General features: G+C 40.4%; 1 pseudogene; it reads left to right on the top strand.

The window, feature by feature from the left end:
* The first annotated feature begins 2,820 nt into the window (after window positions 1-2,820).
* On the top strand, window positions 2,821-4,032 carry LOC132982234 (tubulin beta-1 chain-like; annotated as a pseudogene).
* The last annotated feature ends 14,055 nt before the right edge of the window (window positions 4,033-18,087 follow it).

Raw genomic sequence — 18,087 nt, 5'->3', positions numbered from 1 at the left:
GAAATTGTTTGTGCTCAGAAGCACACAAATAATGCATTTTTTTGATGAAGTTAAATACAACTTACTTTTATCTACAAACCAAATAGGCTATCAGCATAAGGCAGGATTTGTAACCTTTTAAATGTCGCATGTCAATTTACAATATCTGTCAGCTTTTTTAGAGCCCCGTTTTTTACTGCTGCTCCACGTCTCCCGTTTCTAAAACACATTGTACAATAATGAAACAGACATAACTTTTAGTCTATTATACTGTTAGATATATTAGGCTATGCATTTTAATAAAAACACTGCAAAAAAAAGAGATAAACATCGATGCTCCTCCTCCTCTCTGCAACTGGGTTTGTTTCCCCGACATAGAGGAAATCATGTCAACAACACACACACGCACGCCAAAAACAACAACAACAACAACAACAACAACAACAACAACAACAACAACAACAACAACAACAACAACAACACACGGCTATCTATGGGCATGACACACCATATAGCCTACAAAAATAACTGCAGAACTCCATAACAGATGCAGCGGCGAACAAACAAACAGATGAACAAATGAACGATCAGCACCTTGGACAGCGCCGCGGCACGTGATGCACAAACCTGCGGCAAAAGTGTTCAACCTTTACGGTGCACTCTCCACTCACAGGGTGCTTGCACCCCTTGCAGGAGACAGTGGTCATATTCTTCTTGCAGTGCGTGTTTGTCTGACACTGCCTCCTTCTCAGCTCTTGTGGATGCTGTGGCTCAGTGGGCACCGACGTCAGACTGGCCTTGACACGCAGGTGTTCCTCTCTCTGTTCCTTTGCCGGCTCAAGAATGAGCATGTATCTATCTGTCTATGGTCTCTATCTGTGTATGGTCTCTATCTATCTGTTGCTCTTTGTTAAATTCCTGCGCATATATATGAAGTTTATAAATAGAAACAATAACTACTAAAAAATAAAACAACGCGCGAAAACAATCCAGGGAAATGTATAATTTTCAACTGCTGTCAATATGAAGGCGGCGGCGGTTAGAGGTATACATGCTCAGAAATCTTGTGTGTTTTATTTTAGTTACACATAGACTTCAGAAAACATACAGGACACATATTTAAGAAAAGTCATTGGATGATATTGGATGTCATGATTTGGTATTATTTAGTTTTGTATTTTCAGTGTTTAGTGTTTCTCTATGTTCTAGTGTGTTTTGTTCATTCTTGAGTTCTGTGTGTCTTCAGTGTTTCATGTATTTATTTTGGAGTTGTCCTCAGTGTTTCTTGTGTCCATTCCTTCCTCTGTGTGTTTCCCTCCATTATGATTTCCCTCATTGTCTTCACCTGTGTTATTAGTCTCACCTGTGTTTGATTACCCCATGTCCAACCGTTCGTGACACCCTAACCCATTACATTTTAAACTACTTTAAATGGTTTAAAGTATAATATGCTTAAAAAATGTTAAACATCTCTGAATTATTTTATTTTTGTAAACTTTTGGAATCAAACAAGTTTTGAACAAAGTTTAATTGAAATATATATATTATATATTTGGCACTTAATTAAAACCCAAGTTATCAGTAGGCTACATAAAAACTATAAAATCGTCATGAATCAAAAAAAGTTATCACAGTCAAGTCAAAGTGAAAAATGAATGAATACAGTTTAAGATATAAAGATATATTTTCACTATAGATGTACATTTTTTATTTAATAAATGGTTCTGTTCTTTTTAGCTGTTAAATATTTTTTAATATCTAGTAGACCAACAGTGTAGGCCAACGTCGACAGATTAGACGGTAGTCATACGTTTGACAGGAATTTGATTGACAGACACACTGGACCAATAGTGGAGAAGACAGGAACGATTTAATTGGTCTAAATCTGTTCGTCTACATCAAGCGGAAAGAAATGAGCCAACCAACGTTCGAGCTGAGGGGTAGAGGGCGGGGCTTAGTTGTAGTATAAAACAGATGGTGGCGCCGTTGGTGCGCGCATACAGACACGTGAAGTCATTCATCGAAGGAGTCAGTCTACCAAAACAAAAACAAAATGACGGAAATTGTGCATCTCCAGGCCGGTCAGTGCGGAAACCAGATTGGTGCCAAGGTTAGTACAGGTTTTATGGAAGCGATTAGTGATCAGAATTCAAATGATAATGCTAATTTGAAAATTCAAATGCATTAACAGAAATTATTTTTAATTTTCAGAATATGAGTGTATTATTTGACTCAAAAATAAAATGATGATTAATTTATCTAATTTGAATTTTAGTTTTCAACTTTAAAAATGCATATTCTTTGACTAAATTAAAATGAGGAAGAAAATGACATTTGCTTTATCATTTAAAAAAAATGCTCCGCTAAATCTGTATCATAATTCAAATGAAAAAGCTAATTTTAAAATGAAAATACAGTAACAGAAACATGTTTTAATTTTCAGATTATAGGTGCTTTATTTGACCTATATTTAAAATGAATATTCAGTCATCCAGTTTGCATTATACTTTTACTCTCTATGTATGCATATTATATGACATAACTGAAATGAAAACGAAAAGGTCTTTGGCTTTTCGTTTTCAAACTTGCCGTGCTAAAAAGTGATCATAATTCAAACCAACTCGAAAACGAATTGGCAAAGTGGACGACGCAGGAAAGTGACGTCAGACTCCAGCTCCCAGGGAGGCGAACGTAATATTTACAGTCTATGAGGCGAGCGGGCAGAACGCGCAGTACGATGGGTGGCGGGGTGGGTTTTCGGTAATTGTTTATTTGTCCTTACATTCCTTCTCTACTAGCTACTTCTCATTTTGCATTTAAGTACTGTTAAGCTTAATTCCCTCCCCCTTTTTTTTTTTTTTTTTTTCTTTCCTCTTCTAGGCCAGAGTGGTGCTGGCAACAACTGGGCCAAAGGTCACTACACGGAGGGTGCAGAGCTGGTGGACTCTGTCCTGGATGTAGTGAGGAAGGAGGCAGAGGGCTGTGACTGCCTGCAGGGCTTCCAGCTCACACACTCTCTTGGTGGTGGTACTGGCTCTGGGATGGGCACACTGCTCATCAGCAAAATCCGTGAAGAGTACCCCGACCGTATTATGAAGACCTACAGCGTGGTGCCCTCACCCAAAGTATCAGACACAGTCGTTGAGCCCTACAACGCCACACTGTCAGTCCACCAGCTTGTAGAAAACACAGACGAAACCTTCTGTATTGACAACGAGGCTCTGTATGACATCTGTTTCCGCACCCTTAAACTTACAACCCCCTCATATGGTGACCTCAACCACCTCGTCTCTGCCACCATGAGCGGCTTTACCACCTGCCTCAGGTTCCCGGACAGCTCAATGCTGACCTGAGGAAGCTGGCTGTAAACATGGTGCCATTCCCTCGTCTGCACTTCTTCGTGCCAGGCTTCGCTCCTCTCACAAGCCGAGGCAGCCTGCAGTACAGGTTCCTCACTGTACCAGAGCTCACCCAGCAGATGTTCGACGCAAAGAACATGATGGCTGCCTGCGACCCACGTCACGGCCGCTACCTGACAGTGGCTGCTATCTTCCGTGGCCGCATGTCCATGAAGGAGGTGGACGAACAGATGCTGAACGTGCAGAACAAAAACAGCAGCTACTTCGTTGAATGGATCCCCAACAACGTGAAGACTGCAGTCTGTGACATTCCTCCCCGTGGCCTCAAGATGGCTGCCACATTCATCGGCAACACCACAGCCATCCAGGAGCTGTTCAAGTGCATCTCTGAGCAGTTCACAGCTATGTTCAGGCGCAAAGCTTTCCTCCATTGGTACACCGGCGAGGGTATGGATGAGATGGAGTTCACCGATGCTGAGAGCAACATGAACGACCTGGTGTCCGAGTACCAGCAGTACCAGGACGCCACCGCCGAGGAGGAGGGAGAGTTTGAGGAGGATGGCGAGGAGGAGCTTGCCTAAACCCTTAAATTGTCCAAAGCTTTGCTGGCAAATCTGCCATGAAAATGTAACGTTCCAACAAAGTGTTTTCAGTGTTCTGTCTGCTGTTCATGTGAATAAAAGTTTCTTCTGCATTTTTGAAGTCTTGATGTGTTTAATAGTATTCACAGGCTACTTTCAAATTAATGACATATAACTATGAAGTCAAAGTATTTATTAGAGTAGAGGCTCTACACTGTAGATAAGGTGTAGTGTAGAAGTAAACAAACATTTAAAATCTGTTATAATGTGACTTAAATGAAAAGTAGTAAGACCATGATGGAGATTCTGGATATAAATGTGGTTCATTCAGTGTTTTGTTCTTATTTTTATTCATTGTAGATAAAGGTGCTGCTAAAATTTAGACGACAGAGCACATGTATACATAATTACACTACAAATTAATTAAAATGATTACATTACAAGCTGAAAGTGTTCATCAGATATCACATGCAGTGTTTGGCGTTTGAATTCTACTGATAGTTTGAAGGTAACACTGATTATCCAGCTTCTTACTAATAAAATGATGCATCTTAAACCACCTCTGCAGACATCTCCATACTGTCGCTCAGTCTCTGACAGTTCCTGGTTGTGGTCGGTAGGTGGCAGTGTTGGCTAAACCACTCTCTTCCAAACGCAGTAGGTCAGGATGCTCACAGCCTAGGCCAGCAGAGTCCAACAGCACACCTTCTTCACCTGGCTCTCCAAGCCCTGCTTCGCTCCAAAGCGGGACACAAAGCCGCTCTGTCAACAACAAACAAGTAGATTGAACTCTCAATGAACACAGACATGTACTGCAATCATTCAGATTTCTAAGGAACACATTTTAACTTGAATTCTTACTTTAAATCAGAAAGATTGTTGATACAACTCAGATTCAAAAGTCTCAAGAAACCTGTATTTTACAGTTATGATTTTACCCAATTAGTTTGTAGATCTCTAAACACAATTAGGACAGCTGTTCGTGTTGTTACTGAATATACTAAACACTTAATAAAATAATCTAAATGTTCTCTACATGTTTGTGTGCTCCTGCAGCAACAGCTCAACAGATATGACTGATTAACATTTTTATCAAAAATAGATCATTGTGGGAAAAAGCAGATTTAAGTTACATGAAAAAAACATGCAGACATTCTCTGGGGCGGCATTAAACCTTCAAGCTAAAGCTAATGTTCCTGTACCTACACACAACATCCTTGCCTTTTGGGTTATACTTTCTTTTTTACAAAGGTGTATTTCTTTATGTCTTTATTTGAGAGACAGGGCAGTGTGAGATAGAGTAAGAAATCGAGAGAGTGGGGAACAACACGCCGCAGGTCGGATTCAAGCCTAGGACTGTAGACTCTGTACATGGGGCGTGTTGATGAACCACTGTGCTACCGGCGCCCCTCTTTTGGTTATTCATAGACCTCTACTCTTCTTTATGAGACAGTAAGAAGAAGAAGAAGAAGAAGAAGAAGAAGAATTTATACTTTATTGATCCCGCGAGGGGAAATTCGTTTTTACACTCTGTCTAGTAAACATGCTACACAAACATGAACTGAAATACACACACATGCACAAACAGGATCCTGTGGACATGCACTAATGGAGAGGTCTCAGAGTGAGGGGGCTGCCCTACGGCGGGCGCTCCTGAGCTTGTGGGGGGGGGGGGGGGGGGTTAGGTGCCTTGCTCAAGGGCACCTCGGCAGTGCTCAGGACGTAAGCGTGTGTTTTTGTTTTACACCTTATAACAACAGACCATTTTCTCTGTACATGAGAATCATTTTACTCCTAATCGCCTGAAAATCCCAGTGTAGCCTATTTTGAAAAAATGAATGACAGACGATTAAAATAAAAAAATAAACTCATTGGCCCAGGGATGACAATGAAAAGTATCCCAAGTAAATATATTTATAGTAAGCCTCTGATCAGACATCTTCTCAAGCCTATTCCTACACTGGAGTATTTTGAAATGTGTGTCTGAGGTTAGATGTGGAGTGTGCATTCAATTAACAACTTCGGTTTGAAGCCAAAAATAAGCTTTTTGTTTTGTTGAGTAATGTAGGTAGGTAGGTTGCTTTTCTCAGAGTTTAGAAAAGGATATCTGAGACATTGAAAAATTGTAGTGTGCCGTCTTCAGGTTTCACAGCTCAGATTACTTCAGATGCTCTAAAGGCCCGGAGATAACAATAAGCCATGTCATCATTTCTGAACTGATTTTTTTTAATTGTATCATTTAAAAATATATAAAATGAGTAGCTCTCATGCAGCCATCTACCTGATCTTTAATGGGACCCAATGTCTCATCAAGTGAATAAGTGACATGATTATTCTATGTAGGATGTAGTGGTACATAGTAGGTCTGAACTTTCAGCCTGTGCTGCTTTGATTGAAAAAGGTGTTTTTAAAATAGCCTCTTGTGTCACCAATGTTTATAAGTGCACTGCAGTATAGGTTCTCTCCTTGTTTGACAAACTGCATTTCAAATTTGAGCTTATTTATTTTCTTAGTGTTATTTCTTATTTCTATTCCTTTAAGATCTTATTTGTCATCATATTGTCATATTTAATCTTCTCTTCAGATTGTTGTGGTTGTTTCACAATCTGAACAGAGTGAAGCAGTAAACTTCTCTGTTTCTACCATTTGATCAATTAATGAGATAGAATAAACATCTTGTGATAAAGAGTGTTAATAATAGCTGCTTGAATCATTCTAGATTGTGAAAATTGAATTCAGATAATTCATTTAATGTATTATTACTTTTGTTCTAATGTTGTTTTTTTCCCTTCACAGAATCCTTCCAGTTCCAGTCTGGCAAGACAATTCAGAGGGAGGTCCAGAAACCTATTCAGCATGTCTCGGGAGAACCACGGCTGGGAGTTTTCACAAGTCTACTAAATATTTCTCTAGTCCAGGATAGTCCTACAGTACCTATAATTATGTTTCCATGTCAGATCTGTGGACATCAATGTAATACTGTAGTGGCCTATGGGAAACACATGCGTATTCATAGCAATACCCCAAACATAGCTCTTAAGTGTTGCATCTCAACCTGCACAAGAAGCTTCCTCAAATTTGCTACTTTGAAATCGCATCTCTACAGACATCACAAGCAGCCTCCTAGATCGCATCTATGCTCTTCAACAGACCTAAAATGCCATGTTGATTTGTGTAGCGCAAAATGTGATACAGTGAGTCAGTTGTATTCCCACCTGAGAGTGCACATTTAAAGAGGGACGAACAGTGGCATGCCCCTTTAATCAGTGTGACAAGTCTTTCACTGTAATATCATCATTTACGTCCCACTTATCAAGAAAGCACAAATATTCAACAGAGGCAAACCTCTTCAATCCCATTGTTGCCACAGCACAGGAGACTGAAGCTGAAACCTCTCAAAACAATGATGGTGATACGATGACATCAGAACAACATATAGACGAGGAAAAGGATTTTGAGGTTGGTCCAGAGAATATCGATGAGACCTTATTATTAAGGAATCTCGCTCTGTTTTATTTGAAGCTACAGGCTAAACTACTGCTTCCGTCCTCTGTCATTCAGACAATCATTGAAGACACAGAGTCAATTCACGATGTCAACCAAACGCACTTACTTTTTAAAATGAATGACAAGTTAGTTGCACTTCCAGAGGCTTCCATTAATGACATCACTGAAGAACTGAAAGCAGATGATCTCTTCCGGGCATGCAATAGCCGCACATTAAAAACAGACCAGCGCAGAAAAACATGGTACAAGAAGAGCTTTAATTATGTTGAACCTTTGCCCGTTTGTCTAGGACAGAATGAAGCTGGTAAAGAGTGTTTTGCTCAGTATGTCCCTATAAAACAGACAATTGAAGTCAGTGATGGAACAATATAGCAAAGTACACAGCCGTATCCAGTCAGATGATATTTTACAAGATGTGTGGGATGGTGAAAACATCAGAAACAACATGACAGAGACAGAGAGGTCAAATTTAGGCTTGATACTTTATCAAGATTCATTCGAAGTTGTAAACCCAGGAAAAAAGAAACATAAACTACTGGCCATGTATCTCACACTTGCAGACTTTTTGCCACACAACCGGTCAAGTATCGACCAGATGCAACTTGTTCTTCTCTGTAGAGAAAATGATTTTAAGTATTTTGGTCAGGATTTGGTCATGGGATGCTTGACGAAAGACCTTAAAGACCTTGAAACCAATGGGGTTGTCTTACCTAATGGACAGAAATGCAAAGGAATCTTGCAAGCCATTGCTGGAGACGACCTGGGCTCACACAAAATTGGAGGCTTTCTGGAAAATTTCAGTGGCAAGTACTTCTGTCGCTACTGTGAAATTGAAAGAGATACTTTTCAGGCAGATCCTCTCTCCAGAGGCAACACTCGCACACAAGAGTCATACAAAGAGCATGTTCAGAACCTTGGTGAAGATACAGTTCATAGTGGAGGTATCAAATTTGACTCATTGTTCAACGACTTGTCTCGCTTTCATGTATGCCAGCCTGGGCTTCCTCCTTGTCTTGGGCATGATTTGTTTGAAGGTGTTGTTGCCCCTGCTCTTGCTATGTATATCCGCCATCTTGTCACTGTTGACAAACAGTTTACTTACCTTGAATTGAATCGCAGAATCAATCAGTTCAAATATCTAGGTAACGATGCAAAAGACAAACCCTGTGCGGTAACCCCAGGGAGAGATAGACTGAGTGGCCATGCTGTACAGAACTGGTGTTTTCTGAGACTATTGCCTCTATTGATTGGAGAGAAGATTACCTCTCCCTCTGAAAATGAGATATGGCAACTAGTTTTACAGCTAAGAGAAATCGTGGCGTTTATTTGCGCCATTTCCACTGGCCAGATAGGGTATCTAAGAGTCCTTATCGATGAATATTTGCATTCCCGAAAACAAGCCTTTCCCCGTGATCGACTAAAACCTAAGCATCACTACACGAGCCATTATCCAGAGCTCATCATTCAGTTTGGGCCACTTATTCGTTTGTGGACTTTGAGGTTGGAAAGTAAGCGCACATAGTTCAAACAGTGTGCTCAAGCTGTGCAGAAAGACATCAGCTTCTGCAAGCATATCTTAGTGCTGGCAATCTCTTCCCACCTACAATCGTTTGCAACTGAGTTTTTTGAAGAGGACTACGATGATGGCATCAAGGATTCGGTTAGAAGTTATGATTATCAATCCACAAATACTCTGATTGCTCATGAAGCAGTTGTAAAAGGAACAAAATACAAAAAGAAAAACATGTATGTTGTTATAGGCAAGGGTGAGGATGGACTTGAGGTTGGTAAGATTATCACGATACTGATCCACAATAATTCAGCAATCTATTTCATCACTGAAAAGCATAAGGCTTTGTGTCTGCATGATGTAGGTGTTTATTCCCTCACACCAATCAGGAGCTGTTACTTATTATTACTTATTACCCTCTCCCTGAGTACACAATTTGTGACATGGCACTAATAGTTCTTCACCATTCTTTCCCCTCATTGTAGTGCAATGAGTGCAGTGGATGAAGAGCTGAGGGTTATCATCCTCAGAGCTTTGCCATTTCTAAAGACATCCAACAGGAATTAATAAACAAGATAAAAAGCTGTGGATTAGAATCCACTGAAGACCTGAAATACGTTGCAAAGGAAGATATTGTCGACATACTGCCTGCCATTCAACTCCGGAAGCTGCTGGGAGCATTTAAAAATGGTAATGCTGAACTAAATGTTAATAATGTTATAAATCTGTGTTGCAATATACTGTAAATTCTTAAATAGTGGCCTGACCGGGTTTTTTTTCTAACCAGTCAACCCACCCTTACTTTAAGTTTAATAGAGGGTTTTGTAGTTTCCATTTTTTTTCAAAGTTTTGTTTAGAAAAGATGACCAATGAGAATTTGAACAATAATTTTATCAAAAAAAGAAACGTGGTTACAAATAATTCCAAACAAAAATGTATATGTGACCAACGTTGTTTTCACGTCTTATTTGAAACTTGGAAATTATTTGAAAAGTGTCTTTTCAGTGAGAATTTATGGTTCAAGAGAATGATTTTGATCATCTCATCTTTTCCATTTCCAGAGACGACGGTGGTCACTTTGGAACTGCAAACACTGCCACACCCCAGCCCAGAAGTGAGCAGTCCATCACCAGTTCCTTTCTCCAGTCCATCTAGTGTACGCTCGCTCTCAAATCCAGAATCTAGCGGTGCAGAAGACTGTGGGTCACCCTCCACCATCAGAAAACCACGGCCAGAGACATTCCAGGTGCCGTGGAACCTCATGCCTGTGGAAATCCATTCAGCCATTTCTAATGGCAAGAGACCGCCACCTGCTGCACGGCAACAGATGATCAGAGTTCTGGCTGACGAGATGAGGAGGCACGAGGCAAACCCAACGCGCTCACAGTGAACAAAAAATTATCCGCCAGCACCCTCAGAGTTTTGCTGATCTGCAGAACAACAGTGATCTACTGGGAAATAGCTACTCATCACTCATAAATCAACTAAAGAACAGAATTGAAAATCTGAACCGCAGCAGCAGCTTTAGGCAGCACCGTTCATCAGGTGATGGGCTAAAGAGAGGGCCTACTGATGTATACGGCTGCACCAGATACCAGCCTGACCTTCCACCAGAAGAGACAGAGCAAACAGTAGAGCAGAAACGTCAGCGGTTGGAGGAGAGTAAAGTAAAGTAACTCATGGAAACCACCTTCTGCCTGCAGCACAGCCAAATGAATGCATTACCAGCACCAACCCTCACAGATCTAAGAGAGAAATGGCCGTACCTTTTCACCCAGAAAGGCCTTTATGCTCATTTTGAACTTCTTACTGACATCAAAGTGCTGCGTGCACTCGAGCTTGCCATGGTGGAGTGCGGCAGAGCCATCGTGGAGTTCTTCAAGCAGAAACCCACCAATGCAGATGTACAGGCCGCCCTCTTATGTGGTCCAAACCTTGAGCTGTCGTTCTGTGTGATCCAGCTTTTGATGGCTCACTTCTCTGAGCATTCAGAAAGGTTGATCCTAATTGCAAATGTAAGTTACTTTTTCTGTTTATTATTCTTTATGATGCCAAAGACTGCCCTGAAAAGCAATACAGGCCTCCCCTCTTTCTTTATTCAAAAAGGGACACACTGATAATAGTATCAATAATACAATACAGAGAATTATTTTTGCATTTTTTGCTACTGTTTATTTTGTCCTTGTCATACTGTATAACTTCTTTTCAAACTACCAATCACAAAAGTATTTACAATTTGAACTGTCCTAGGAATCCGCCACAGCAGCTGATATGGAGAGAACCCTCCCACTTCCCGCAACTCCTCGGCTGATACTCCGTGGTATGTATGAAGTATTCTTGAAATGTTGCTTAATGAAGAGACAGGAACACAATTTTACCAACAAATAATTTTTTGCAAATGGATTTCTTAGTGTGGAAGTCAAAGGGTGTGTTTAAATGTGTTTTTAATGTTTTGTGATTATGGTTTGAGCCATGTCACTTGACATATCCATTCAAAAAAGATGTTAATTTATTTCTGAGATCTCAATAAATTCAACCATTCAATCAAGAGAACTTTTTTTTCTACATGAAGAGCAACTTACAAGTTTCTGTAACACACCTGTATGTCCACTAGAGAGCAGTAGAGGACAGTTTAGACAGTTCTGGGTTTGTTTTCACTTGTAGGCTACCTTCTGCAGGGATCGCTCATATCACTCATCCCAGCTCATAAGGTAGTGTTTTCCATTTTATTTTCGGTTATTAGTAACTGAGGGATGTTGTGATGTTTCTCAGACAGCCTGATGACAACAAAACGACAGATCGCCTCATTTTCACAACATGCCAACAAACATGGACCAACATCATGAAATCAGAACACACACTTGATGCTTACTTCAAAGACGTTTTACTGTTTTACTAACAGGGTTATTATCACAATACCAGAGCTTTAAACTTCGATATGCTTCTATTAAAAATCTAACAGTATAAATACCTGTTTCAAAACCATGGAAATAGAAGTGCCCAATTTTGGGTGATTTCTTGTTTTTAATTAACAAAAGTTGTAGGCAAACTCATGCACACTGTCTAAATGCACAAATATGTTGGACAAATCACATAAACACGTTGGCAAAATTTTAACATTGGCAACATATTTTTGCAATTTAGGTGTTGCCCTCTCACTTTCACTCATCACTGCTTTTGGTTAAAAATATGACTGAATTTCTGTATTGATTTTCTGTAAATAAAACAAAAAAAACAAAAAAAACGTTGGCACTTTTTCAATACAATCAATCATTAAAATAAAAGAGATATCTTTTCAAACACATGGTATTGAAAAATATAAAGGTATAGAACATTTTGACAAGCATATATGTAGCTGCAGGAGAAAGTCTGCATAAAGTTGAGGTGAACAGCTTTGGACAAATTTGCATATTCACATGTGACTGGTATATTTTTAAAAAGTTGCAGTGTGTGAAAGTTGCTATAGTTTTGCACTTTACAATTGGAAAGGTGTGAATTCCAAGCTCATGGTTATGTCAGTCACAGGATATAAACAATCATCACCTCCGCCCGCTGACTTGCTCACTTGCAGTAAATGTTCCTAAATATTACCTGCTTCATTGGCAAATCTGCTCAACCCAACATGCAGAAAATTTAAGAAGAGGATAGCAAGGAAAAAGGTCTGGGTAAAAATTTCAGCTGTTTGTGTTCACACATGCATCTAAACCTGAAATGTTCAAGAATTTTCATGAGGTTTGTGCATGTGTGAAAACAGCTCCAGACTCTCATTATTCAATCAATCAATCATAATTTGTTTAGTGCCAATTCATAACAAATGTTATTTCGAGACACTTAAGAAAAGAGCAGTTAAAGACCTTACTCGTTTTGATGTTACAAAAGAAAAATGGGGATGGGGGAGACTTATTATTGAGACCCAGGAGGGCTGACACCCCTGAAGAAGCTACTCTGAGCGTGTGTCTGCGCGTGCATGTGTGTATGGTGTGTGTGTGTGTATGGTGTGTGTGTGAAAGGGTATGGGTATGTATGTATTTGTGTGTGAGCGGATGTAAAGAGATCAGTGTGTCAGCAGCTGTTTGACAGGCTCAGACAATACCTGAAAGCATCAGGTCAGCTCCTGCTGAGTGTGTGTGTGTGTGCGTGTTAGCCATGGGTCACAGACTCTGCTATCATGTCACAGTGTTCCCATGACACTTTACAGCCACCTGGAAACACCTGAAGCAGAGAGAGGAGGAAGAAGAAGGAGAGGTCAAAGAAAGGATGAACAATTAAAACTAAATTGGTCTCTGCGGTGAACTTTGGAACCATTTTACTGTTGGTGTAAGTTTATTTACAACATAATGGTAATGAACGCTGGTTAAAGGGGCGCTTTGGGAATTTTTTGCCTAGGGTCCCAACAGACTCTAAAAATGTCACTCTTCATACAGGAGGTCATAGTTCTAAGGTACTCTATCTATGAATGCTTCAATGTAAGACATTGATATATCTACTTTTCTATACTAGTCCTCTCGCCATGAATCTGGGATTTCTATTTCTATTCTATATTTGACTTTTCTTTCATAAGGCTGCCCTAGTAAGTCTCTTAAGACTCTTCAGCTGGTCAAAAATGCTGCAGCACATGTTCTGACTAGAACTATTAAAAGAGATCACATTACTCCCGTATTAGTTCTTACTTCTCTGCACTGGCTCCCAATGAAAACTAGAATGTAATTTAAATGTCTTCTTCAAAAGCTTTTATTTGCCAGGCACCATCATCTTAAAGAGCTAATAGTGCCGTATAACCCCTCTAGAACATTACGCTCCCAGAATGCAGTTCTGTGTGTGGTACCCACAGTCTCTAAATGTACTATGGGAGGTAGAGCCTTCGGTTATCAGGCCCCTCTCCTTTGGAATCATCCAGACAGAGTCCGGGAGGCAGACACCTTCACTAACCTTTAAGAGTAGGTTTACAAACTTTTCTTTTGATTAAGCTATTTGTTCGGGCTGTCTCAGGCTTGGACCAGCTGCTATTTGCTGCTATAGGCTTAGCCTGCCAGAGGAACTGACACACTGAGCTGCTCACCTGATTAAAGGCCCTGACTCATCAACAAGCTTGTCGGTTCTAGTTGGACCACCAGTGAGCGGTCGTCGCCTGTGTCCGGCTCTGACGCTACCTGCCGGACCCCATCTGCCTTTTTTTGGCCGATTCGACATGTTGAATCGGCATCGGCGGTCGGTGAGAGGATTCTCTGATTGGCTGTTCGGAGGTTCCATTTATCTCCAGCTCTTGACACACGTTTGGGAAAGCCCCTCTAGCATGATGCTGTAATCCATGCTTTCACCCATCGTTTTCTCCTTATTTGTCGGCTCTTCTTTTCTTTTCCACTAAGAGACCAAGGGCTGACAATGCCAGCGCCATTTTCAACTTTTTATCAGACATTATTCTCGATTAGTAGGCTACCTATAGTATGAGCGGTGTGAAAATGGTCTTCTCTTATCATAACAACGGACTACCGCCACCTGCTGCCATGGAGAGTTATTTCTTGTGCAACTTTTTGGACAAGGCGTGAGGCGATGCACTTGCCGTCTGCTTGGTGTGTCAGGGCCGTATGTATGAATTAAAGAGTGAAAAGGGAGATTTCAGACTAGTGTGTAGTTTGGTTGTTATCTGTGGTAAATACTTTGATGGAGGTACTTGATACTTGATGTGATTTTATGTAAGTATTCACTTCCTCTGGTAGTTTGCAGCCTGATAACTTTATTTTTTTAATTCCTCTCTCGTGTTTTTCTCGAGTCTTTGTGGTGCCGAAAGCCTTAAAAATGCTGAACGCGAGCAAGATTGTGCGCCAAACTGCATCCGTGTTTGAACTTCCTGCAGCTGCTCTCCATCGCCCAATTAAATCTGAACCTTTGTGAAAACAAAAAGAGAAGCTGTGAGGTGACATGCTCCGGCTGGACGACTGTATCATCACTGTCTCTTTTTAGCAGCGATGCTAACGCTCCACTTTTCCTTCCTTTACATTTCTAAGTTTCCTTTTCATGTGCGACATAAAGAGCGGAGATTAAAGTGGACGAGAGAAATCTCCAGTTATTTCCTGTTAATATGGTTCCCTTATTGGGCTCTAATGAGAGGAGTCGCCCCGTCACTTTAAGAGGGCTTAGCAGCAGTTAGCTGGCTCGGGGCCACGGGACAACAATCACACTTTAACTCACCATCACTCACACCGACTAATTCCTCCTTTCAGAGCGGCCATGAAACGCCACAGGCACAATTAATCGATGCTAATGGCCGCCTTCAATCAAAGCTGAGCCGCGTCCAAATCTGCCCGTAAGAACTATTAATTAACATGTGGAGGGGTGGGGGCAGCAGGGGGGCAGGATGGGGAGGAGAAAGGGGCTCTGCGGTTCACACGGGCCTCCACAGGGCAGCACATTGAAGGAGGAGGCAGGGGGGCTTTGTGGGGACTCTGGGGCCACAATCAGAGACTCCTGAATGAGCTGCCGTTTGTCCTCCAGGTCCAAAAGCTGCGCAGGAAAACGGGCCAGGTGGGCGGGGCAAATCAGACACTGAGAGGTGACACGAGTCAAAAAAATACAAGAAGATAAAGATTTTACTTCTTTGTAATTGTGTTGTGATGATGCCAGAAGGTAAACTTTGATATGATTGTAGAGTCAAATCAAATGATATTGATACCCGTTTCCACACCACAGCAGCTAAAACAGAAGTCCAAGGCACCCGATATTGGGTCACGTCTTGTTTTTAATGATCAAAGGTTGCAGGCTGCAACACCTTCACAGTGTCTAAATTCCACAAATACACAATGTTGCCAACATATTTGTACAATTTAGTCACCGTGTAGGAGTTTGCCTGCAATTTGTGATCTACTCTCTCCTACGCACCTGCTTAATGAGGACGATTTAGTTTGAATTAATTATTGAATAATCGAAAATGTATTTAATCTAAAACCCCCTCAGAAAAGTCATCTGTGCTCTGTGGTATTTTTTTTTATCTCTCAACCTTGAACATGTGTAACATAAATGTAGTATACTATAGTAAGGTATTGTAAATGTCATAAGATCCAGCCCCATGTTAACAGACGGGATTTGGGTCAACATACAAGTCAAATAATTTTTTCTCCAACATGTTTTCTGTATTTACAGTTATTATAATGCAGAAAATATCCGTTCTTCATGCTTCAATTTTTTACAACAGTCAGTGGCAAATGTCTGTACTTTTTGTAAGGGTCCTGAACGCCTCAGCAAAAACTTTTAATGTGAGTCTGTTAGCATACGGCTGAGTTAGCTGTTCCTCTTAACCTGAGGTCTGTTTACACCTTTAGATGTCTGACACTGACCAACCTGACTGTCAGAAAGTGTGTGTGTGTGTGTGTGTGTGTGTGTGTGTGTGTGTGTGTGTGTATGTGTGTTTGTGTGGGTGTGTGTGTAAGAGAGAGAGAGAGAGAGTGTGTGTGTATGTCACTCTGAACGACAGGTCAATTGACACAGAACAAGAGATTTGACCCTAAGAGGTCACAGGTCAAAGGAAACTCCCTCTGTTTCTGTTGTTCAGTGTTTTTATCACAGTGAGACGTTTCAGCTCTCGTTAGCTCTCAGACTGAACAAAACAAATCCACCTTGATAATCTGAAGGATTTAATCACCATTAATTAAACCAAATTTTCATTGATGCCAAATCAGATTGTGAAATATTTTTTCTGTGTTCGTCTGCTTTTGCTTGTACTTGTGTCTTTTGTATTATCCCTTTTAACATTTTTGAATTCCATTTTGAAATTTAAGGTCATTTTATGTGTTAAAAAGTATTCTTTTTTTTCATTTATAGATTGTGTGTTTTCATGAAAATTCATGGCATTTACGACAGCATCTTACTTATACATGAACAAACCCCGAACAGAAGAGACGAGGAGAAGAAGATGAGAAAATGCATTTCAAGGAAATTTGACTCTGAGATTAAAATATAGGAAATGATAATGAGGCGACATGCCAGATATGCATGACTGCTTTATAAACTTGGGACAGTGGGAGACAAAGTGGTTGAGTGCAAAAATGCAAAAAATGGTAATGTTCTGATCAAAAAAAAAAAAAGGTCTGAAAAAGTCTTGGAGCAACCCTTTTATTGATCATGATTAATAATGTTGACTTTCCCTCTTCCAATCAAATAAACACAAAGATTATTTGAACAGATCAAAGACAGGTTTAAATTCTTAAAGTCCGAAAATGTTTAAACTTGTCAGTGAAACCTTTACTGGCATCATGTTAAATCAATATATGGCACACATCTTGATTTCATTGCTCTGTTTAGGCTCTAAATCACTTTGTGTGGGTTCATTTTATTGCATGTGATAAAGTGAATAGATGTGGCTGTTGTGGTTGCACAGATGTTACGTGCACAACGCAAGATCCAGATGTGGGTGATTTTATTTATGTACAAAAACAAAAGGAAATATTTCAGAACTTTTTTTTAGTTTTTTTTTATATTTATTTTTGGGCTTTTTGTGCCCTCAATGGAGAGATAGGACAGTGGATAGATCCGGAAATCAGGGAGAGAGGGAGAGTAGGGAATGACATGCGGGAAAAGGAGCCACAGGTGGGATTCGAACCAGCGCCCCACCAGCTCCCCAAGATTTCAGAACTTATTTAATAACTTAAAGAAATAAATTCATAACTTCTAAATTAGGTTTCTTTAACTCACTTCATTAATGCATCCACGTCCGGTATTTCAATCTTTCTACAAACAAGTTAAATACATGAGGAATAGACGTAGAGATGGAAAATGGAAGAAACAGGCCTGAGGGGCTATAGCACATGTGATGATGGAGGGGGTTGGCACACCTGACCCTGACACTCCCACTGGCACTGTAAAAAACCTGCATTGTGTAAGAAACTTGGCAGCTTTGGTTGCCAGGGTAACACCGTAAAGAAAAAACATGGTACACCTTTTTCTCATGACGGTAAGAGGATACGAGTACCACAACTTTTACGCTGAAGGTTAGAGTTGAATTCCATATTACTGAATTCAAACTTTTTTTTTTTTTACCTGAATAAACATTGTATTGTCACGATGCAGGTGGGATGAAGGCTTGTGATTTAACAGTGTGTGTTTTTATGCTGAAAATGTCAACAGCGATGGAAACACGATGCAGCATGTATTCACTTTT

Source organism: Labrus mixtus, chromosome 10 (genome assembly GCF_963584025.1).
Source record: "Labrus mixtus chromosome 10, fLabMix1.1, whole genome shotgun sequence".
NCBI classification, from domain to species: Eukaryota; Metazoa; Chordata; class Actinopteri; order Labriformes; family Labridae; genus Labrus; species Labrus mixtus.
This window is presented reverse-complemented; position numbering and strand designations above follow the sequence as displayed.